Genomic DNA, 23,485 nt, shown 5'->3' on the forward strand with positions numbered 1-23,485 from the left:
CTGAAAGGAGTGCATCAGGCAGGACCTGCACTCAGAGGCTCACAGGGGCCAGGAAGGGCCAGGCTGTCACAGTCCAGCCTGACGGCAGCGGGCCACACCTACCCGGGGCAGGAGGAGCAGGGCCCCAGCCGACAGTGGCGATGACGTGGTGAAGACACCTGAGAACCCACCCTGGGGCGGACACGCTTTGCCAGCCCAGCAGGGCCCTGCTGACCTGCAGTGCCTGCCCCACTGAGGGCATGGCCGGCTGGGTGGCGACACCATCCTACAGAAGTACTGTCATCATCTCCGTGGTGGAGCATCCACAAAATCAAGTCTCTCCAAGTCAAACTAGGTTCTGGGTTCCTGATGGCAGCAGTGTCTGTTGAAAGAATGGACTGAAATTCTGAAATCGCCTCAGGAGCAATCGATGACAGCAGGCAGAGGGCCCAGAGTAGGCAGGCAGGTGCAGGCTGGCAGCTGAGGGCTGGGTATCCGGGAGGAGGGCGACCCGCACAGCAGCCTGCGGTCCTGGCTCCTCTGCTAGTCCCCCTGAGAGGCACCTCGGTGGAAGGGTGTTGGCCCGGCCCCTTGGCACCTGGATTGTGGGGGCAGAACAGGCCTGGGGGCCAAGTGCCAGGGGCCTCTGCAGACAGCCTCTCGGCCACTGGGTGCTGAAGTCCCCCTCAAGGCATGATGGCACCCAGGCCCGAAGAGACACTGCCTGGCTGAGCCAGGGGTCTCGGAGGCACAGGTGCTGCTGGCACCCAGAGCTGAGGCGGCCGCTAGCCCGAGTCTGTCTGCTGTGTGGGCGACATCACCACAGTCCCCGCAGCCCGGACGGGCCTCACTGCATCCTGTCCAGCTGCAGCTGCGGCGCCTGGTACTGCACAAAAGCGGCACCCACAGGCACCCTTGCGACAGGGCCTGCAGCATGGAGGCTGGGTATCCATAGCCCACGAAGCTGGTGGCCCAGGCGGGCGAGGCGACGTCTGGTTCCTGGTCATAGGTGGCTGGTGGGTACTGGGTATAGGCAGGGCTGGCAAGGTCAGCCTACCCCATGTAGGGCAAGGTCAGCGATGGCATGGGGTGACCGGAATCACCACGCTGGGCTCCACAATAGCCTGCGGGTGGATGTAGTGGGGGGTCGACCTGTAAGTCCTCGGGACCAGTGTGGGGTGCAGTTGCTGCCCGCCAACAGCAAAGCCCGTCTGCAGGCTCCAGGGCTTGGCACCCAGATACGCCAGGCTCACGTTGGCCTTCCGCCCATCAATGATCAGGTTGGGGTCTTCACAAGCCTCTCAGCTGCTGCCCGGTTGGCCGTGGTCACGAAGTGTAGCTGTGGGACTTGCAGGTCTGGCAGCCAGTGATGACCACGGCCTCCTCCATGTCCAGGGAGTCCTCCAAGTACTTCCTGAGTGAGGCATCGGTGGTCTTCTTTTGTATTTCGTTTAAGACTTGTTCTGGAAAAATTAAGCTATTTTGTAGGAAGCAGCGTGGGTGCAGTCTCAGTCTCTGAATAGTTTGGTGGAAGGAAGATCAGCAGAGTTTGGCAATGTTTCAGGACACTGACAGTGTGGCCCACTTTGGTCAGCAGGCCAATACAAGGTTCAACTGTGTATGCATTTGAGCTGTGATTACAGTGACTGTGTTCCACTTAAGTACCCAGAAACAATTATACTGTATTTGATGATTTTTTTTTCCTTTGGACAGTGGTTTATAAGTTCCCATTAGTCTGAAGTTTAAAATCCAGAAATGAAGAAAAAGACATGAGGAAATTAATGTAGATTGACATCTACAAATTCAGTATATTGCAAGGTAATAGAATGCAGATGTAAGGAAGCATGCCTTTGGAATGTAGGACTTCCGCTAGTCCCACTGCTTGATGGAGAAATGACCGATGAATAGACCTTTGGGGTTTTTTAATCAATGTCCTGAAATATTTGTACTTTGATGACTGGAAGTTATACTTTAAATTTTCATTTTGCAAATAATAAAACATTTCACCCTGTGTACTGTGAGTCTTTTATTTGTTTTTCCATGAATTTCATTTTCTATGTCTGGCGGGACCTGCCCCCTGTGGTGGGGATTGAACCCAGAGCCTAGTGACCCTGCCACCAAGCAACACCCCCAGTGTGGATTACTATCCTTTCCCATATTCTGTGTGTAGACTCTTTTTCTTTTTCTCATTGATTTGTAGAAGTCCTTGATTGGGGTCAAGGTTGGGACAAAATTGGTGTGGGAGGGGTCAGGGTACTGGGTCAGTGTGTGTGAAGGAGGTCTGTCTTGGGATGAGATCAGGGCCACCAGTTCATCTGGCCACAGGTGAGGGCAGTCAGGTCAGTGGCAGGGTGTGGATTGGACAGTAGCTGGAGTGTTCATGCCTGTCTTGCGGTCAGGTTAAGAACCATCTGTGCATGGGTAGTATCAGGTCAGGGCAGGGGGTAATCTCTTTAGTCCAGCGCTCCCAGATGGTATTCAGGACAGGTGTGGACCCCAGGTGGTCTAGGCACATGGCTCTGCGGCAGCTGTTGTTGATGCTATTGTCGCTGAATTCTAAGGCTGCTCATGCCCCTAGACCCTCTCAGTCCACAGGAAACGCACACGGGGATGAATCACAGGGGCACAGGAGTACCTGGAGCCCATGGACAGACGGCCCCAGGGCTATGTGGGTGGGGCCCAAGGTCGGTTTTATGCAGAGGCTGTTGGGAAAGGCTGGTTAGGGTGGGAGCAGGCTCTGGCAGGCTTCCATGCCAGAAGCTACCAGTATCTTCTCTTTGCCTCTGCCTTGAAGCAGACGACCCCAGACATGACATCAACCAAATTAGGACAGGGTCCCACTCTGGTGGGGATTTTATGGGTGGGAATCGCTGCCAGGGATCAGGTATGGGGCTGTGGAACAGCACAGGTGGCCCAGGTGTGACCCAGGATTTGGGTTGTAGGGGGCCTAGAGGCAGAGGCAGGCAGGCTCAGAGATGCTGGTCCCTTTCCTGATATCTGGGGAGCATAGTCAGGGACCAAGACAACACTCCTCAAATGTGAGGACCACAGACCCCACACCCCCAAGATGGAAATCTTCTAAACAAAGTTGTCTTCATTAGGCCCACCCCTTTAGAAATGGAACTTGCCATGAGGGGAGTGATCACCCCAGGTCACACAGCACCACAGACACCTGCTTGTGATTTCTCTCTCTGTGACATGGGTGGAGAGCGTGAAGTGGGGACAGCCACCTAGAAATCATGATCCTGAACAAGTAAGAGTAGTAACCTCAGAGGACTTCAGTCCTTTCATCTGAAAAGTAGGCACAGAGGTGTGTTAGTGGAGGGAATGCGGTCACAGGGCGTCCTTCCCAGTCCCTGGGGCCCTGGCAGGCTGCTCTGGTCACCCTTTCACCTTGCCCCATGTCATCCAGAGCGCTAGACCAATATTCCCACAGCATGTGCTTAGCTATTCTAAGCCTTCTGGGTGCAGGCTATGGTCACTGAAGGCAGAGACCAGGACAGCCCTTGGTCATTGAGGCCAGGTCTCTTATCCCTTGACCTTGGTCTTCCCATCTGTGAAGTGAAGGAGGGGCCTCTTTGGGGAGGTATTCTGGGGAACCACAGGTGTGTGTAACAAGTGTGTGGTTGGGGGTTGTCTCCACAGTGTGCGGGAAGCCCAAAGTGATAGGGAAGGTGTATGGTGACCATGATGCAGTGGCTGGTCAGTGGCCATAGCAGGCCAGCCTGCTCTAACAGGGCTGGCACCTCTGTGGAGCTGTCCTCATTGACTCCTACTGGCTACTTTCCACGGTCCACTGCTTTCTCAAGTGAGTTATGCTTCCTGGGAACCTCACAGAGGGGTTGGCAGGGAAGGAAGATGCAAGGGTGAGAGGAGAAAGTGGGAGCATAGTGGATGGCCCTCCTTGGGATTTGCTGTGGTCAGTGTGCTGCCACCAAATGCACACTGCTCCTTCCTTGATCCACTGTCTGCTCCACGTGGACTGTCCTCCCCACTGGCCACCCTGTGCTTTGTTTGTTTGCCTGGGTCCATATCATCCTTCATCCTCAGCCCCGGCTGGGAGACCCCTCTTCCCTATGTGTTGACACAGACGTGTCCTGAGAACATTGGCACTTTACCCCACATTCCTGAGAGTAAGATTATAGGCAGAGATCAGAAATGACCAGCAATGAAATTAGATCTTTCATTATCTTTGTTAAACTCCATTCCTGTGAGGAGCCTTGGCTGCCACCATCCCATGTGTCAGGCTGTGTCGGTGGGGAGTGAAGGACTCCCTGACCTTGGAAAATGACATGGACAGCCAGGAGTCTAACTCTCCTGGCCCTCCTGGGCCTCTGTGCCTAACTTCAGAACACATGTGGAGGAACCCAGAGGGAACATGGAATTCACAGTCCAGGTCAGGAAGTTGCATCTTCAGTGCTTAACTGACCTTGAGTCCCCAGCTGGGTCCTCTTGGCATCTATTGTGTGCTTATTCCACTGAAACCCTCCCTGACATGAGGGGTGGCGAGATCCCATGACAAGGTGTCTCCATCCTTTCAGGAAGAAAGCTCAAAGTGGGCAAGGAGGACAGATGAGGGAAGGGGTCCAGAGAGGTGCTATAATATAGGGGTCAGGTGCATGGAGCTGCAGGGACTTCTCTAAAGGAGGTTGGACCTGGTGTGGATGGGGACCCTCCAGGTCAGAGAGCTGTGTGAACAAACCCATGAAGATTCTCATTCCCTTTCAGGAACAAGGAGAGCTTACATTCTGTGTACTCCTTCATGCATTAAAGAAATTCTTTGTAAGCACTTACTTCCAAGCAGAAAAGCTTCAGGAAGGGGCTGCAGAGGTAGTGAGGTCATGGGATGGGTCAGAAGGAGACATTGGAAGAGACACCCGGTATATGAGTTAGCTTTATGTCACTGTGACAAAATACCTGAGAATCAAGTAAAAAGAAGAAAGTTTACTTTGGGTCATGGTGTCACAGGTTAGTACCTCTCTTTCATGGTCACTTGGCCACATGGCTTCAGGTCGGTGGAAGGACAGTACACTATGGCAGGAGCACATGATGTGGGGGAGTTCTTTCCATTGCATGGCATCGAGGAAGCAAATGGGGGGATATGGTCCCAACCATGCATCAAGAGCACACCCCCAGTGAACTGATTTCCTCTAGGTTCTATTGTTTACAGCTTCTGCCATTTCCTGATGGTGCCACAAGCCAGCACCCAAGTCTTTGGCACATGAACCTTTGGGACACATTTAAGATCCAGACCATAACACTGGTATTGAACCACAACTCCTCCTATGTAGATAAAGGAAAAGTGCTTGATCTGAGGTGCCCAATAGTACCCTTCCTACACTTGGATTCTCAGCTCCTCCAGTTCTAGGAGGTGGTGGGAAGCCCTACATCCTGAGGTTGTGAGTCCAGCATTCATCAGCCTGGAGGAAGGGAGGAGGAAAAGCTGCCTGGATTCAGGGCTGGAGGAGGGGACCAGAGCAGCAGGATGAGGATACAGGGAGAGTGCTGGCCCCAGAGTCAGAGATGATGCTGATAACGGGCCTTTCCTCCTCCAGCACATCCCAGGCACCACAGGACTACCAGGTCCTACTGGGGAACACCCAGCTGTACCAGCAAACCCAGTACACCCAGAAGATGCCTGTGAACAAGATTATCCCACATCCAGACTTTGAGAAGTTCTATGCCTTTGGGAGTGACAGCCATGTTGAAGCTGCTCCTGCCTGTGAACATCACACCCTATGTTGTTCCTGCCTGCCTCCCTCCTGCAGACATGCAGCTGCCCACTCACACATCTTGTTGGATAACTGGCTGGGGAAGGCTCTCTGAGAAGAATGAGGGGGCATGGGGGAGGCAGGAAGGGAAATGAAGTAAAAGAGGAGGTGTGCAGGGCAACATGGGAGGAGTGGCCTAGTGAAGGAAGAGCCCCAAGCTGGTTTCTGAAGCCACTGTACTTTGGCCCCACTGTGCCTCAGTTCCATGCTCTCTCAGATGAGGACTGAGCAGTGCCACCAGTGCCATGTTCCTTTTAGTTCTGAAAGTGTGTGATTCCATGCTGCCGAATCCCCTGTGGCCCAGTCCCTGAAAATCTGGGGATCCTTGACAATTGGAATCAAGAATCTGGGTTGTTTGACTCTTTGTGGTTTTTGTTTCTAGTGTTTAATCAGCCATGGATTTCAGATGACTTGAGTGACCTTAAAAGCTGTTCCTGGGGGCTGTCCCATTTAGGTTGTCAGTCAGCTTTCCATTACTGTTAAAAAAAAATGCCTGAGATAATCACCTGAAAAAGGGAAAGGCTTATTATGATTCATGGTTTCTGACATTACATCCCATGGTCACTTAGCCACTTTGCCTTGGGCTTGTGCAAGAGAGCACATTCTTATAGGAACACATCATGGAGCAATGCTACTCAGGAAGCAAAGAGCAAGAGGGGGAACCATTCAGGTTCCTGATACACACTTTAAGGGCACAATTCCAGTGACCTAGCTTCCTCCAGTGTGACCATTCCTTAAAGGACTCAGCACCTCTCAGTAGTGTCACAGTTTGGGGCCAAGCCTTAAACACCGGCCTTTGAGGGACCTTGGGAAGGTGCTTGGGAAAAGTGGTAAAAAAGTCACATGTGGTTGCATAATGAAGTCAGCCCCATAGCCTGCATAATGAAGTCAGAGAGATCACAACTTAGGAATGGTTAATGTCTCTAAGCTCACCTAGTTCTTACCTGGTCCACTCCATATTCTTGTCATGTGAACTACATAATGGAGAAAGTTTTTGGGTTCTGTGTTGCTTTGTCAGGTTGAAAGAGGATAATTATAGGCAAAGGCTTATGCATGGATGACTTAATAAAGAAAGAGTTGTTCATGGTTTAGGGAAACACAACTGGAGTTCTTTTAATGAAAGGAAAAGTAGTACAAATGTGTAATTATCCATGGGGTCGTCATTTGTTTCAGTGTTTCTCAACAGAGGTGCTATATGTATGTTGGACAGAACATGTCTTCTGTGAGTGGGGCTCTGCCAACAACCCTGATGCCTGCCCACTCAGTGCTAGGAACACACCCTAGTCATGTGATCACCAGCACCCAGCATACACACAAGTACACACAAACATATGTGTTAGTTCTTCCTTGAAAGCAGGAACTAAGTCTTGTTCTAATGTCCCAAACTGTGTCCTAGGACCTGGCACCTGGGAGGTACTCCACTGCTCTCTTCCACCCTGGCCCAGTAAAGCACTGTTTCTTGCCGGTTGCCCCTAAATTTGTCTCCCATTTTCCATGCTGTGTCCTTCCATTCAAGTTCCCACATGGCCCCTTCATGGGCACTCAGAATAAAATGTAAACTCCCCACCTTGGCTATAAGGCTGTACACAATATAGGTGCCCTGCCTATTCTCCTACTGCATCCCTCACATACCTTATGCCTAGCAGCACAGTCAAACTTACTCATCCTGAGCAAGGCCATCTCCATCTCTGGACAATTTGCTTTGCTATTTCCCTGCATAGCTTGCTTTTCCCTCTGTTCTTTGCATGACTGCATTCTTATTGACATTTACAGCTCAGCTGAGCTCAGTACTCCTAGTTTTCCTCAATCACGTCAGCTTAAATAGGCAACTTCTACTATCATCTCCCTGTTATATTTAGCTCATTCCACTTAATAATTTCCTCATTTAATTGCTCTATCTCTCCCAACTCAATATTTCACTCTACAACATCATGTCTAAAATACACCTAAGACAAGGGCAAGTGAATACATAAGTGATTGGATGAGTGAATGGATGGGCTGACATTTGGGAGGATGATTGTGCAATTGGATGAGAAGATAGGTGGATGGATGGATGAATGGGTGAGGGGGTGGATGGGTGATTGAATGTGTTAATGAATGAGGAGGAGGAAGAAGGAATGGAGAGATTCATGAGGCAGGATGGAAGAATGACTGTGGGGAGATAGGTAGATGGATGGCAAAGTGGGTGAATGAGTGGACATGTGGGTGGGCAGGTGGGTGGATAGAGAGATGGCAAAAAGGTTAGTGATAGATGGGAGGAGAGTGGACTCCATGGTTCATGAAAGGATAGGTGAGTGAGTGAATGGTTGCTGAACCCCAGGGAGTGGGATTTGCCACTCTGTGCAATAGCGGAGGTGTGTTCTATTGTTGTGGAGGGCCCAGACTAAGTATATGGACAGCTTTGAGAAAAAGGAGAGGAGTTCATCAGGGGTAGGTGAAAGACTGAACTGAGGTTTGAACCCCATGCCTGGTAGTATTGGTGAGTGTCAGGCAGATTGGGGGTTCTGAGTAGTCTGGGTTTCTTTGCTAAGGCATAGTGCATGTCTCTCACCTCCCCATTATTTTCACAGCACCACTGCTACCACCCTACTCTCTCCAGGAAGCTAAGGTGAACCTTGTGGAGAGCACATTCTGCAATACCAGCTATGGGCAAACATCTGGAAAAGGCAAGGACTACTCTGTGCATGAAGAGATGCTGTGTGCAGGGGAATTCTCAGCAGGAAAGGCCATCTACCAAGTGAGTAAGACTGGGTCTGCTGCACCCTTGCCTGTCTGTTGGCCTCCGTTTCCCCTGAAGAGGCTGTGTTGGCCTCAACTATCTTTGTGGAGATCCCCAGACTTCCTGCTTCCTTTCCTCCAGTACTTTTCCTGGGCTCCTTTGCTCATCAGTCTTCCTCCAGACCAGCACTTCCTCAGCCCATCCCAGCACAAGGCTGTCCACTGTAGAGACCCTCAAACAGCATCCAATTTTGTTGCCTGTTTTAAACTTTGATTGGCATACACACAAAGATGTTATTCATAAGTGTACAGCATGATGACTTTTCTGATATTCATGCAGCCTGTTACCAGCCACCCACAATTTCCCATCCAGCCCCCTTGTCATCCCTAACCAACAGATTCACTTTTAGTCTTTAGAACTGATTCTGAATTTTCTGCAAATGGGATTTATAGTTGGTCCTCTTCTGTATCTTAGCACTATTACATCTGTACCCAGGGTTTTTTTTTTTTTACTGTAAGTTCATAGCAGCATCTAATCATCAAAAAATAGAAGGTAAGACAACATCAAGGGGCATCCTATAAAATATCTGTTCACGCCTGATGTGTTGGTGCACACCTGTAAACCCAGTGGCTCAGGGGTTGACTGCAAGTTCACGGCAAGCCTTCATAATGTAGTGAAACATTTTGCAACTTAGGGACACCCTGTTTCCACATAAAAAATAAAAAGGGGTGAAGATGTGGTACAGTGATAAAGTGCCCATGGATTCAATCTCTGGTACCAAAAATAATGTTAATTTAAGAATCTGGTTGGTAGTATACAAAAATGTGAAGGTCATAAAAAGAAGGAAAGATTGAGGTTGAAGAAGGTTAGTAAAACTTGATAATTAAAGATAAGTGGAATACTGGATTGGATCCTGGATTAGAGTAGGGATATTTGTCTTAGTGAAAGCTGAATATTTATTTAATGATCCATCTCTAATTTCATGATTTAAGTAATTGTACCATGAATATGTAAGATGTTAACATTAGAAGAAACTCGGTGTGGGGTATGTAGATCCTCTGTAGTATCCTACAATTGTAGCCTAAATCTATATTATTTCAAAATGGAAAGATTTGAAAAGTGTGCAAAAGATTGAAATAAGCCCTTTATCAGAAAGTTCATGCACATGTCAAACAAGCAAATGAAAAAAACCTCTCAGGCACTGGAGAAATACAAACTCAAAGACCAATGAGATACCTCTGTGCATTCACTAGGATGGTTGAATTAAAATGACTGACTACATCAAGTGTTGACAAGGATGTGAAGCAACAGAAACTCTCATACCCAAATGGTAGCAATGTAAACTGGTACAAACATTTTGAAAACATTTTTGTAAAAAGTTACATGCACTTCTCCTGTACAACCCAGACATAGTAATTTTAGGTATTTATCCAGGAGAAATGAAAGCACCTGATCCAAGAAAGACATCTACATGACTTTAAGACAATTCATTTCAGGTTTCTTGGTAATAGTTCAAAACTAAGAAAAAGTCAAAAGATCATTAGCAGGCTAATGAACAAACTGTGGAATATCCCTACACTAGAACACTGCTCAGTTATAATCAGGAATAAACTATGGGTGCACATGACTACCCAGGTGAATTGCTAAATAACTGTCCTGGGTCTAAATGACTGTAATAGCATGCTGGCCTGCCATGTATGAGGTTCTTGTTTTTCATCTTCAGGACTGTAAAGAAAGAAAGAAAGAAAGAAAGAAAGAAAGAGAGAGAGAGAGAGAGAGAGAGAGAGAGAGAGAGAGGAGGGAGGGAGGGAGGGAGGGAGGGAGGGAGGAAGGAAGGAAGGAAGGAAGGAAGGAAGGAAGGAAGGAAGGAAGGAAGGCAAACAAGTAGAAAAGAAACTTTAGTGAAAAATACCAGACAAAAGAAAGTAATACAACTTGTATGATTCTGTTCCTACAAAATTCTAAGAAGTTGGGTACTCAGTGAACAAAAAAGCAGAGTGGGTGTCCTTCTGCTCAGGGTTTACAGAGTGAGGGTCTACACAGAGGTGTCAGCTGACCCAGCCTGCTCACAAGCCCCTCTGCCCATAGAGCTGTCATGTCACCTCCAGGCCTTACCTGTACGTTGCCCTGGGTCACCAGGAGCCCAGGCATGGGGAGCAGATGGTGGAGCCATGTCCTGATGGATTTGGAAACACGATCTCAACTTGCCGTTCCATTCTGGTGTCCCTCACTGGGGAATTGATCTGGTAGGTCTTCAGTGGGGCCCTGACTCAGGCAGTGGCAGCCTAGGGTGTCCAACATTTTCCCCCATTGTGGCCTGGTGTCTCTGATCCCACTCAACTCCCACACTAACTCCTCTCTCTCTTTCCTCAGGGTGATTCTGGGAGTCCTCTTGTCTGCTATGGCCCCAATGCCTGGGTCCTAGTAAGGCTGGCCAGCTGGGGCCTGAACTGCTGGCATCCTGTCTACCCCAGCGTCTTCACCAGGGTCGCCTACTTCATTGACTGGATCAATGAAGTCAGGAGGCTGAGTCCTCCACCAGACCCTCCTCCCACAGACATTCCACGAAAGCCTCTGAGGGCTTCTGACTCACTCCAGCCCTCCAGGACACTTGTGAGTCCACGGACCTGGCTCCTCCTGCCATTTATCCTCAAAGTACAGTGGCAGGCCATGGGTGACTCTCAGGGCAGTGGATATTTTCTCTGACAAGGCCTCAGTCCTCTTGCAACAACTTCTCTCACTCCAGCCCACTGTTCATCTAAATGGCTTCTTTTCCTCAGGTTCTCTGTACATCATCTGCCACTCCCAAAACCAAGTTTAGTAAACCAACTCAAATAAAAAATTCATCCTCCTGTTCCTCCAGCTGTGCTGCCCTCTTTTGGATCCTTCTGTCCCTTAGTGCTCTCCTTTCCCTTGGTTCAACCATCTGACTTCCAGAAGGAAGAAAGGTACTTTGCAGAGATCTTCAACCAATGGGCACGTGGGCAGAAATCACAGCCTTAGGGGTGGACTGCGAGGAAGCTGGGGAGCTAGGCTGCCTTCTAAGCAGTGACCCTGGTCTGTCTACACTGAATGACTGCTCCAACCCTAGGGAGCAACTTGTTGTGAGGAGGCCAGGCTTTACACCTGGTGTTCAACTGTAGGGGAGGTTATGTCTCCCCTCAGTAGATGTGCAGCATTCCTGGAGTTTGGAGGAGGAATAACCAGTACCCGGTGGATGTGAGGGATGATGATTGGTCCTGGCCTATAGCCAGAGATCTCTCAGATTTGGGGTGGGGCTGAAATGTGGCCAAGAAGCATGGAGGAGGCCCAATGCCAGGTTGAAAGCTGAGGCGTAAGCCAGCAATTTCCAGAGTTCTACTCCTGCTTTGACATCTGGCACGCTTTTCACCTGCACCCACAAGATGCATTCTGACCACGTATGCAGGCGTCGAACCACTGCCCACTTCCCCATCCCCATGAACTTGGTACCTGCTATCTGAGGTCTAGGGTACACCTGCCCTTGTGTCCACACACCTCTTGTGGTTGGATCCTGATGTCACCTTGTTGATTTAGCTGACCCAGCACTGGGGGTCCAGCAATAAGTTCCAAAGTAGTGTCAAAGGCTGTCCCTCCCCAAAATATGCCTGACACTAGGTTTTGATGCAGCTAGCAGGCACTCAGAGGCCTCAAAATGCCCACCCCAGCATTCAGATCACTGTTGAAAGGGAGAGTTTTGATTTAGCATACATCCACATATATGGACACCATTTATTAATTTTAGAGGTAATCATTTCCTACCCTGATATTTCCCAAATTTCCTGGACCCTTACTGACAACAATACAGATGCACTCCCATGAATATTAGCAATAAGACTTCTCCATCTTTGACCTTCTCCTGCTCATGCAGGAACTCCTGTCCCAAAATTATCTTCTGAAGATTCAACAAAGGTATTCTCAGTGTCTATTCCTATAGGGGCTTTACTGACAGTCATGGCCTTCAGCCAGAGCACCTCTACTGAGGTACAGTTGTGGCTGATTGTCCCACCACCACCAGTGATGGGTCTTGGAACTCCACAGTCTCTGCAAGGTAGAAGACAAGAGCTTTCCACCTGGCAACATGACAAGTACTGGTCTCACCCAGCAGGACTGCTCAGAAGCCTGGTCTGCACGTGAGTGATTGGCACAGCATGTGGTCCACGCATCTTCTCCACAGGGTCAAGGAAGCTTGTGGTTCAGTACTGAGCACTAGCTCCTTCACTGGACTGTTGGTACTATGGAAGATTCAGCTGGCTGGTGCTGGGGGTCTGGGCATCATCCATCCTGGCCTGCAGATCACCATTTTGGACTATCCATCTTGGTACTTTGAGCCAATCTAATAAATCCTCCTTTTCCAATAATACCTCCTGTTGGTTCTGCTCCTCTAGAGAATGCTAATGCAACTGGAAAGAGCCAAGAACAGAATCAGTGAACTTCTAGTTTGTAGTAGAAACTTCCCACACCCAGATGTAAAGAGAAAAGAGTGATAATGACAAAACAAAATATTCAAAATGTGGGATAATTACCAAAGTTGTAATTCATGTATAATAGGAATACCAGAAGAGAAGAAAGAATTATTTGAAATGACACTGACTGAGGATTCTCCGAAACTCACAACAGCCACCAAACCATAGGTATCATTGAGCAGGATAAATGCCAGAACATTCTACCTATGCTTATCATATTCATACTGCAGAAAATAAAGTCACATACAAAGTGTTGTAAAAAGCTATAGGGGGAAGAATGCCTTATCCACTGAGAAGCAAACATCCAAATTACATCAGGCTTTTGTTCAGAGACTATGCAGGCAATTAAATATTTAGTGTTGAGAGGGAAAATTTCCTCTTTGCCCCCAATTCTAGACCAGTGAAATGCTCCTGCAAAAGAGAGAAAAAAAGAAGACTTTCCAGTCAATATAATTTGAGAAAACTTATCACCAGCAGACCTGATTGGAAGAAATGTTAAAAGAAGTTCTTCAGTGAGCCAGAAAATGAGATAGATGAGAAACTTGGATCAACAAAAAGAGAGAGTAGGAATAAGTGAAGGGAAAATCAACACTTTCAGTTTTGGATGTTAATTTAATTAACAGAGAGCAGCTCTTTCAAAATGATATTGCAGCAATGTATTCAATGAGTGAATCTTATGAATAAATGAAAGAATGACCACAATGTTATAAGAGAGACGAATCGGGAACACTCTGCTATGTTGTACATACACCAGTCGGAGTGGGTTGTTGCTGAAGCTATCAGTTGAGCTTTCCCCAGGGTGCTGTGACTCTTCCCCTAGAAGCCAGGCCTTGTCCTCTCATCAGGTCACCTACTCAAGAAGGCCTTGGCCACTCTGGGGATTGGTCCAACCTCCCTGTATAGCATCTTTCACAGAATCAGAAAGAAGCTGTAAGAAAAATGCCATCTTTAGGCTATGCTTAATGGTACAGAGTGTTGAAGATTCAAAAACAACTCTCCAAACAGTTGAGACAGAAGGACCCAATGTTCTTATGACATACTCCTGTCTTTTATGGTAATTCCTACCCCAGATGCCTCATGATCACTTAGAGATTTTTGATTCTGCAGTAGGTCCATCCCAGATGACTCCATCCTGCAGTCCCGCTAGATGACTCCACCACTTTGAGACCCTATATGGTCCCCAGTCTGGTCTGCCAGAAGCCCCTCCTGTACCCATGCCTAAGTAAAATTCTGTGTGTATCTGGAAGGACACTGTGCATGCTTGAACCCACCTTTTGAATTCAATTAAGATAACTTTTCATGATTTTATCTCAAATACAGTAGAACAAGTTGGTTGCAAAGAGAACTGGCAAACTGGGCAGATCACCCTGAGGGTGGCAAGCACAGAGTGATATAGTGAAATGGAGATCTCCAGGAGCTGCTAGGTCTGGCTGCAGATAAGTTCCAGGAAACTGTCAGAAGTTACGGGCTATTGCTCCCATGAAGGGAAGAGTGGAGCTGCTACCATTAAGAGCTCAGGCTCACTAACGTTCAATCTCAGGGACACTTAACACTTATATCTGAGAGCAACCAGTTCTCAAGTTTCAGGGCTGCTAATATCAAGGGAGATGTGCTTTGCCTATTTGTGATCCCTCTCTGTATCTGGTCAAGAACCCTCATTTGATTGGTAAGAGAGAATTCTAAGGGACAGAGATCATGAAGGGAAGCACAGAGAAGATCCCTGAAACCAAACAAAGTCTTTTGAAGGGGGGAAGATATCATCTGGATTTGAGGAACCCATCTGTCTTTTTTGTATTCTCTGAGGGACTTGGGGCACGGGTCTGGTAGCTGGGGGCAGCCTTATGGTTCAGAGACAATTGCAACTGCAGCAGCAGCAGCAGAGCCATAGACCTGGCTCACCTATGGTTTGAGCCCCACTGGTGCCTACCTGGGAGTACAGGGATAAGCCCATCCTGACCTGGACTTGTCCATGAGCAGATGGTTCTTGACCTGGCTCACTGAATCAGGCACCAATCTCCCAGAACTCATCCCCACCCCCAACCCCACCCCTACCACCACCCTAATCCTGCCTTCACCTGAGACCAGATGTACTGGAGGCCCTTACTTCATCCCGAGACTGACCAAGCACACAAGGTGGCATAGTACCCCAACCCCTCCCAAACCCATGGTGTTCCAACCCTGAGCCGACCCACATGCTATCAAGGGCTCCTACAAATCAATGAGAAAGAGAAAAGGAGTCTACTCACAGAATACGGGAAAGGATATTAAATAGTAATCCACACTGGGGGTGTGGCTTGGTGGCAGGGTCACTAGGCTCTGGGTTCAATCCCCACCACAGAGGGCAGGTCCTGCAAGACATAGAAAATGAAATTCATGGAAAAACAAATAAAAGACTCATAGTACACAGGGCAAAATGTTTTATTATTTGCAAAATGAAAATTTAAAAGTATAACCTTCAATCATCAAAGTACAAATATTTCAGGACATTGATTGAAAAACTCCAAACGTCTATTCCATCGGTCATTTCTCCATCAAGCAGTGGGACTAGGGGAAGTCCTACATTACAAAGGCATTCTTCCTTACGCCTACATTCTATTACCTTGTAATATACTGAATTTGTAGATGTCAATCGACATTAATTTCCTCATGTCTTTTTCTTCATTTCTGGATTTTAAACTTCAGACTAATGGGAACTTGTAAACCACTATCCAAAAAAAAAAAAAATCATCAAATAGAGTGTAATTGTTTCTGGGCACTTAAGTGGAACACAGTCACTGTAATCACAGCTCAAATGCATACACAGTTGAACTTTGGCCTGCGGACCAAAGTGGGCCACACTGTCAGTGTCCTGAAACATTGCTAAACTCTGCTGATCTTCCTTCCACCAAACTATCCAGAGACTGAGACTGCATCCACGCTGCTTCCTACAAAATAGCTTAATTTTTCCAGAACAAGTCTTAAATGAAATACAAAACAAGACCACCCACGCCTCGCTCAGGAAGAACTTGGAGGACTTCCAGGACATCGAGGAGGCTGTGGTCATCACCGCCTGCCAGACCTGCAAGTCCCACGGCTACCATGGCCCACCCGGCAGCAGCTGAGAGTACTTTTGAAGACCCCAACCTGATCATTGATGGGTGGAAGGCCAACGTGAACCTGGCATATCTGGGTGCCAAGCCCCGGAGTCTGCAGACGGGCTTTGCTGTTGGTGAGCAGCAGCTGCTGCTCCAGGGTAGTGCCAGGCACTGCAAGGTCTTTTGTTAAGGTAACCTGTTCCAAAGATTTTGGCCCCACCATCTCCTCTGAATTCCTTTGGCTGATGCTCCTTGTTAATCATTCTGTTTCTTTCCCATGTTTGCACAAACAAACAAAAGGACCTGAATAAACTCTCTCCCTGGCTGGAGTCTGAGGAACCCTGAAGTTCACCCAGGAGCACATTGTGCCCAGCATGTGGGTTCTTCGACCAGCACTCTTTTTTTCAGTTGTTGATGGACCTTTATCTCTTATTTATTTGCATGTGGCCCTGAGACATGAATCTTCTGCCTCAAGCAAGCTAGCAAGCACTCTACCACATAGCTGCAAACCCAGTCCCTCCCCCAGCACTTCTGACTGCAAAAACCAGTGGGAGCACTGATTCTGGCCAGCCATGTCTCCAGGGTTCAGTGGTCCCTACTTGACACAGGAAGCTCTATTCCCAGGGAAGAGGTCTGTGTGATAGACACTGAGTTCTCTGAGATCCTCTTGTGGCATGACCAACAACAGCTGCTGAGTTTATGAAAGGTGATGGGATGGAGAGTGATGGGACTTCCCAGAGGTTTTCACAGCCACTGGTCATGTCATTATTGGGTCTGAGTATTGGAGTCATTATGAGTTCCTTTTCCTTTGATCTTCGAATAATGGGAAGGAAAGTGTGATGGAGAATCAGGTCTGTGCCAGCAGTCAGGTGTGGCAAGGTTGCTAGAGCACATCCCTGTTCACCAGGACGTCACACAGAGGGTAGTCAAGGAATGCATGGTCCCTAACACTTCAACTCTTGCATATATTAAGAAGGACTCCTGCCAAAGTTCAAATGACAATAGGACAAATAGAGCCTCTTCTAACTGTGTGCTGTTCTCCTTCTTCTCTTGAAAAGAACACAGTTGTGTTCACACTTGATTCTGTAAAATGAAGGACACCCCACATGTGTGCACTTAGAAGGGAATACCAAACCAGAAAGATGTGCAAAGTCTTCATGCCAACATAAGTTGAGGGGCCAAGGCTGCACCACAGTCTTGCAAAAACCTCTGCAAGACTTTTTTCCATGAAAGCATGAACGATTCAGAAGAACTTACAGAGACCCACATCTATGTTGGTTGATGTTTCCTAGGTTCTGTGCCCTTCTGGAATCAAGGACACCTGCTGTCTGGACTGAAGGAGACGTTTCCTGGGAGAAAGTTGGTGATGGCTCTGTGCTGTGCAGCTGGAGTGCCCTGCAGCCTCACACACGGGGTGTATCACAGTGCAGGCATGGTCAGCGAGGACCCCACTGGGCTGTTTTCTGGCTAAGCACATGTCTCTCCACTGCCCACTTATGATCTGAGACCCTGCAGTCAATCCCCCACAATGATATCATAGGCAGCATCCAGGTGTCTGAAGAATGGACACAGGCTCAGCCTCTCCCCGCCAGCAAGCCCTCCCTAACCCACACTGTGACACCATCCAAGCCTCCCTACAAACCCTGTGTCCTTTCTACAAAGAATCAACCCCAAACCCCTCTTCCTTGTGCTGACCCAGTGTACTTCTCCTGCCTTGTCTGGATCTGTCTTAGGAGCCCTCCCCCAACAAGCAGTATCATTCTTCCCTAGCCAGGTGACATGCACCATCTAAGGCTCTTTACTTCCTCTACTTCTGCTCAATCAGTTGACCACAGGGAATTACTCCACTCAAATTCCCAAGGATTTAAGGGTTGACTGGCATTCAAATAGCAAGCCCCTGACCCTCTAGTCTCACCTCCTTCTAAAGGCCAGGACAATGGACACAGTCTCACAGTCTCCAGGATGGGAAATGTCAACACAGGACCCAGAGAGTGACCTGACCATAGCAGCAGCTCAGGTTCTAACTGCAGCTGGGCAAAGTTTGAATGTAAACCCCAGTGGAATGATGGGTCAAGACATTTCTCATGTAGGGAGGGCCCCAGGGCAGCAGGCCTGGGTGGGGCTGGGCAGACATTCCATGAAGAGCTCTGGCAGCTATGGAAGATCCTTCAGTTCCCTTCAAGTAATACCGTGGTAATACACGTGGTGTGATTCCTCTGGGTCATTTTGAGATAGTTTCAGAGATTCACAGGAGAGTGGGTGAGAGATGCAATTCTATTCCAATGCGTCAACAACCGTCTTTGTTTCCTTCCCCTGCTGGGCGCAACCAGTGAGCTGTGGCTCTCACCAGCCACACAATCATGAGTATAAACAACCAATACTCTAAACTGTGGGATGTGGCTTGCGTTATGGATACAGTGTTTTCATCCAATCATGTCTGCAAAACACACACTTGGGTGTTCATGATATATTTAACACATTATTAGAAGCCTTCATAAGGAATGGGACAAAACAGGATACTCAGACACTGAAAATAGGCTTCTTTGACTCTTCTTTCACTTGTCATATCAGCTCATTATTTCCCACAGTCTTCATTTATGTCGTTGGTATTAGATCTGGAGGGCTTCTTTCTTTCTTTCTTTGTTCCTTGACCTAGTGATATAAAAGACTGTCTTCTCCTATTTCCACATTCTTTTAGATAATGGTTTACTGTAATGAATGATGGATACCAGACTTCCAAAGAAAGCTTTATTTCCTAGACCAAGATTGAATTCAGGGCCCTTGCATACTCTTGGGCAGTGTTTTACCACTGAACTGCATCCCTAAACACATGCAGTCAGTTTTTCACTGATTCAAAATGCTAGACTCCCAAAGCACATGTTATTCAACTAGCCCAAATTTAATTTGTGCAGACTGGCCATGGAAGGAGCAGCTAAATGTCCTTCTACCCTACCATTTGACCCCTGTTATTGCAAATCCCTAGGATAACACTGATTACTTAGGAAAAACAAAACAAAACAAAGGAAAAAACACATGTCTGAACATGGCAGATCATTTTGACAAAACAGAAGCTCTTCCACCCAATCCGGGAACTTTGGAGGAATGGCAAAATCCCTGTCTACTTCCTTTAGAGCTTTTCTGTCTTCACCCAGAGTGGCCTTTGACAGTGTCACATGTGATCTTTCTGCCACATTATTTTTTGGAGGGAATACAATTTACCTGAAATTCCAGAAACAGCAACAAGGGAGTGGATTTTTTTCAATGTTGTAAGTCCTAGTGTGTCCCTGGTACACATTTTCAAATGTCAACTGATGGTAGTGGCCCAAAATAGACAGGGAGACCAATTGTACAGAATAGAAGACATAGAGACAAACCCATAAAAGTACAGTCATCTCAAGCTTGACAAAGGTGCCAAAAACTTACAATGATGAAAAGATAGCCTCTTAAGCAAATGGTGCTGGCAAAATTGGAAATCCATATGCAGCAAAATGAAATTAAACCCCTATCTCTCACCCTGCACAAAACTCAACTCAAAATGGATCAAGTATCTAGAAATTAGAGTTGAGACCCTTCACCAAATAGAAGAGGAAGTAGACCTGAATCTTGATCACGTTGGCTTAGGACCAGACTTCCTTAACAAGACTAATAGAGCACTAGAAATAAAAGCAAGAATCAATCAATTGGATGAATTTAAACTAAAATGTTTTTCCTCAGCAAAGGATACAATCGTTAATGTGAAAGAAGAGCCAACAGAGTGAGAGAAAATCTTTTCCTCACAAAGTTCAGACAGAGCACTAATCTTCAAAAATTTTAAAGACCTTAAAAAACTTTACACCAAAAATACAAAGAACCCAATCAATAAATGGGCAAAGGAAATGGGCAGACATTTCACAGAAGAAGATACACAGGTGATCAACAAAAATATGAAAAAGTGCTCATCTTCTCTAGTAATTAGAAAAATGCAAATCAAAACTACTCTAAGATTTCATCTCATTCCAATTTCAATAGCTATTATCAAGTACAGAAGCAATAATAAGTGTGGGCATGGATGTGTGGGAAAAGGCACACTCATACATTGCTGGTGGAGTAGCAAATTGGTGCAGGCCCTTTGGAAAGCAGTATGGTGATTCCTCAGAAAACTTGGAATGGAACCACCATTTGACCTAGCTATCTCACTCCTTGGCCTATACCCAAAGGACTTAAAAACAGCATACTACAGTAATCTAGCCACATCAGTGTTTATAGCTGTTCAATTCACAATGACCAGATTATGGAACCAAACTTGAATCCCTTCAATTGATGAATGGATAAAGAAACTGTGGTACATATACACAATGGAGTACTACTCAGCCATAAAGAATACAATTATGTCCTTTGCTGGTTAATGGATGGAGTCAGAGAGTATAATACTAAGTGAAATAAGCGAATCCCAAAGACACCAAAGGCAGAATGTTTTCTCTGATAAATGCATGATGATACATAATGGGGGGGAGGAGAGGGATAAGAGAAGGAGGAACTGGGATTGTGTAGGGGCAAATGGGGCGGGAGGGACTGGGGGAAGGAAAGATAGTGGACTGAGACAGACATTATTACTTTATGTACATGTATGATTACCAGAATGGTGTGAATTTACAGTGTGTACAACCATAGAAATGAAAAGTCTTACTCCATTTGTGTACAAAGAATCAAAACTCAGCCTGTAAAAGTAAAAAATTTAAAAATGATGGGGGAGGGAGCGATAAACTTGTAGCTTAAAAATTAATGAAATAAGTATGTAAAAAATAAAAAAGTATGCCAAATGAAAGCATGAAATACAGTACAAACAGGGAGAAGGTGAAATGCACTGATGAAATTGGTCAATGTCAAACCTCGTTTAAAGGTATAAGAAACACATTCAAAGAAAACATCTGTGCATTCATTCGTACACACTGGGAAAGCTCCCCATATCTAAGAATACACCCAGCACAGTAAATACAGTAGGAAAATGTCAAGCAATGGAGTTTCCATGAAAAGCAGCAGTGAAATATCCTTCAGTTCTATCATCTGACCATTGCTGAAGTAAAGTCCTGAGCTAACAGGTATTACTGGGAAAAAGTATTTCTAAATGTGGAAGTCCAACTAATCAGGGCTCCATGGAGGAATGGCAAAAGCCCTGTCTGCCTCATGAAGAACATTTAGGTTTGCACACCATGAGGCCCTTGGCAGTGTCACGTTTGACATGTCTTCCACACTATCCTCTGGAGGGGAGCAATATTACTTATCCAAATTCCAAGAAGTAGCAACAAGGGAGTGAAATTTTGTTGCAATGTATTACCAGGTCAAGTGAATCCATAGTACAAATTTGAAAACTTAAACTATAGGAGAAAAGGAAGAGAATTAAATTGCTGTCTACTGAAATTTGTTACCATTGCCAAGTCTTCATTGAACATATAAGAAAAACATTCAAAGAAAAGAGTTGAGCATCCATATATAGGGAGGGCTCTCCGTATGAAACCATATGCTGAGTACAGTAATTGCAGAAGGCAAAAGTCAAGGAATGGGGGGTTTTAGAGTGTTACCCAGATGTAGAAATCCTTTTCCAGAACTGCTTTTCAAGGAACCTACACATGGAGTAGGAGGAAAGCAAACGCTGATGTTTGGACGAGTGAGCACTAATCAAATGGACATAGTGCAAAGGGGTCAAAACACTGCTTCCCAAATGAGGAGCCTGAGCCTCAGGATAGAGGGCTTGCAACGCTGCAGCCAGGGCGGTCTCCAATGCAGGCATGGCAGGTGTGTAATTGTGAATATCGCGGCAGTCATTTCAGGTGCACTTGCTGGAAGAAGGAGCACCTAAGGCTCCCCTAGGAGGAGCCACCTTACAGGCGACACCTCGCAGACCCCAATGCACTTGCATCCTGTCCTGCAGGCGATCCGCGCTTCCCACCACCGCCCTCGCGCATGCGCTGGCGTTTGGCCAGAGACAATGTGGGTCTCCTGGGCGGCCATCCAAAGATCTAGCGTCTGTCGCGGCTGCAGCGGGGCGACACATAGCGCGAGCCAGGAGGGCGGCTCCCCAACTGCTGGCGCGACTCCCTTGGCGGCGTCCAGAGTCGGTTCCCAGCCCACAGGTACTGGACCCGCGTGCCTCTCCCTTCCCGGTCGTCGTTCGCGGGTCTTCCTTCCCGGGCGGCGGGCCTCCCCGTCGTGTGTCCGCGCGGGCGCTGTCGCCCCGCGGACCTTCTCACCTGGACGCGGGCGGCGCCCAGACCAGGCCCCGCGAGGCCCCGCGCCTCCTGTGCTGTACGCGAGCGGAAGGTCGCCAAGGCGGTGCAAGCGGGGAGCCTCTGGGTTGGCGTCCCTGGCAGCCCGTGGCCCCGGCGCTGAGCGGAGCCTCCGTGGTGAGCGAGCAGCGGCGTCTGGTCTGCAGGGAGGTGACCGGTGTCGAGGTCCGTGGAGTTGGGACGGCCTCTCCTCGTCCCGGGAGACGGTGCGTGCTGAAGATGTCGGCGGCCTCCGCGTCCTTGGGCAGAAGGACACTCCTGACCGGTGGCGCTGGTGACTTTGCAAAAGGGACGACCCAGCCCCTCTGGCCCTTCTGCTGTGGTCGCGTCCCAATGGACGTGCAGTCGTAGGATGGCTGTGGCGGAAGAGTGTGGAAAATGGACTCAATGACCAGATTAGTACCGTCTGCCAAACAGTCATTTTGCAATAACGAGATTGAGATTTGGTTATTAGATTGTGTGGCGTTCATGGATCGCACACGGGAAATGGATCGCATGCTCTGGTGTGTGTTGGCGGGTTAGTGGGAGGCCCTTGTCGGTGTTTCTGGGTGCAGGAAGTTTTCCTTTCATTTTGAAGGCGTGATGATCAATGGGAGGTTATTTGTAAGAGAAAATGAGATGCTGTGCTTGTCCTTGTAGGGATGGTGGGAATTCAGAGGGCATGAGGGGTTGTCCCTGTTCCTTTTTGAGGTTGTGGTGCCCCTCATGTGTTGACATGCCTTCAGAGTTGGGGTTTGTTTAGCTTTCAAATGACTGATGAGAATCTGCCATGTATTCTGCATTGCGGGTGGTGGTGAGTGGTTGTAATTTGAGAATAAGGGAGAGTCGTGACTGATTTTGTGAGACTTTGTAGGGTTGTGTGTATTTGGAGGGTGGGAAGATAAACTCAGAGAGTTGAGGTTAGGTGTTTGTGATCTGGATTTTGTAATATTTCACCTGTGGTTTTTATTTGGTAGTTTTGCCCCCGAAGACTGGTGTGTGTGCATGCAGGATGGTAATTTTGGAAATAAATGTGTGTTTGTGCACATGAGCAGTGTTAAGGATCATGTTTGGGTATATTTCTCTGGGTTTGCAAAATGATTGACATAATTGGGACATATAGGTGTATTTTTATGTTCATGACATGGTGTTCGGTTATGTGGGTTTGTTTTATTTTTGGTATTCCTCTTCATGTATATGTAATTGACTGTCTGAG

At 47.5% G+C, this 23,485-nt stretch overlaps 2 pseudogenes; one reads left to right on the forward strand and one right to left on the reverse strand.

Annotated features, from left to right (window-relative positions):
- Positions 1–826: 826 nt before the first annotated feature.
- Positions 827–2,625, reverse strand: LOC124973873 (RNA-binding protein 38-like; annotated as a pseudogene).
- On the forward strand, positions 2,624–11,175 carry LOC124973874 (putative serine protease 47; annotated as a pseudogene).
- The last annotated feature ends 12,310 nt before the right edge of the window (positions 11,176–23,485 follow it).

This window comes from Sciurus carolinensis, unplaced genomic scaffold, assembly GCF_902686445.1.
Source record: "Sciurus carolinensis unplaced genomic scaffold, mSciCar1.2, whole genome shotgun sequence".
NCBI lineage: Eukaryota > Metazoa > Chordata > Mammalia > Rodentia > Sciuridae > Sciurus > Sciurus carolinensis.